The sequence below is a fragment of the Cricetulus griseus genome, chromosome 6, assembly GCF_003668045.3.
Source record: "Cricetulus griseus strain 17A/GY chromosome 6, alternate assembly CriGri-PICRH-1.0, whole genome shotgun sequence".
Taxonomy (NCBI): domain Eukaryota; kingdom Metazoa; phylum Chordata; class Mammalia; order Rodentia; family Cricetidae; genus Cricetulus; species Cricetulus griseus.
In genome coordinates, this window is record NC_048599.1 from 105,855,803 (window position 1) to 105,857,274 (window position 1,472).

The 1,472-nt window shown below is 35.3% G+C and overlaps 1 non-coding gene across 1 annotated transcript; it reads left to right on the forward strand.

Moving 5' to 3' along the window:
- The first annotated feature begins 1,144 nt into the window (after window positions 1–1,144).
- On the forward strand, window positions 1,145–1,250 carry LOC113836291. The gene has a single exon (XR_003486357.1). It is a non-coding gene; the product is annotated as a U6 spliceosomal RNA (small nuclear RNA).
- The last annotated feature ends 222 nt before the right edge of the window (window positions 1,251–1,472 follow it).

Here is a 1,472-nt window from a genome sequence, read left to right on the forward strand (position 1 = left end):
TTCTCTGGTTATTTTATATTTTCTTCAAGCTTTTGGTTCGAAAGACATGCTGTAGTAAATATGCTAATGCCTGTGTCAGCATGGATCTCATATGATGTGAGTTTGAATCTAGGCTCTGTCAGTTACCAACCAGTTACTAATGTGCTCTTGAGCCTGTAGCTTAATCCCTTCATGCCTTAGAGCTAGTGTCTGGAAAGTGAGGAAAGAGTTAGTTTCCATCTCAGGAGACAAGGATTTGATTGTTTTTTTTTTGTCCCCCCCAGCACCCCCACCGTGTGTGTGTGTGTGTGTGTGTGTGTGTGTGTGTGTGTGTGTTCGAACACACACACTCACATGTGTGCATCCCACAGCATGCTGATAGAAGTCAGAGGACAATTTGTGGGATTCATTCTACTATTCTTCTACCATTTGGGCATCAGGTTCTGGGGATTAAACTAGGGTAGTCAGGGTTGGTAGCAAGCACCTTTAGAGGCTGAGCCATCTCACTAGTCCCCTATTGAAAGACTTAAAGTCAAGACGCATATAAAGAACATTCCTGGTGTTCCGAAATACCATTTCAGTTTTAATTGTTTTTTTAATTACTAGGGAAAATTATAGATTAGGATATTCTACAACCTATCATTAACATATTTAGTCTTGCTTGTATTTCCAATTTGCTCTCCAAAGCTATCTAATCATCTCATATTTTTATTAGCTGTATGACAGAGAGCTCTCTCTCTGTCCTCACAGCACTATGTGCTGTTGGAGTTTAGTTCACCCCTATATGTTGGCCAATGGTTTTAGTACCTATTCTTGATCATGACCCAGAATTTCTTTGTTACCTTTGCAAAACTTTATTTTTTTCCAACTTAATAGGTCTTCTAAAACCAGGAATCGATATTATTTGTATCAAATCCTTTTTTTTGAATCTGTTAAAAATGATCATTTGTCTTACTAAATAACCATTACAAATCAACCTCATTTCATTTTATTTTGTAAGCTACTGAATATACATTTAGTATATCTTGCTTAGTTTTTTAAAAATCAATTTCTGATAAGTCTTTTATTTCCCCATATAATATTCTCTATCCGATGTCAAGATTAAAGTCGCCTTACAAAATAAATGGAGTAGTTATCCTACTTTGCTATTTAACAAAACAATTGATAGTGTTCTATAAGCCCTACAAATGCTAAATGGGAACACTATAGAGAGGTTAGAATGGCCCCTGAGCAAGAATGACGTGCAAATTTGTGAAGCATTCCATATTTTGATGACTTTGTTCTTTGCTTCTTGTATTTTTGTTTCATATAAGGTACAAGTTAACTAAAACAGAAAGGTTCTTTCAAAAACCTACAAATGAAAATGTAATTTATATGCAATATTAGAATCGCTCAGTTTTTGAAGTTTGATAAAACTTGTCTATGTCATTAATCTAACCCTATATTTTTTTTGGGGGGGGTTGGAGGTTTTGGTGACTATTAAATAAATGACC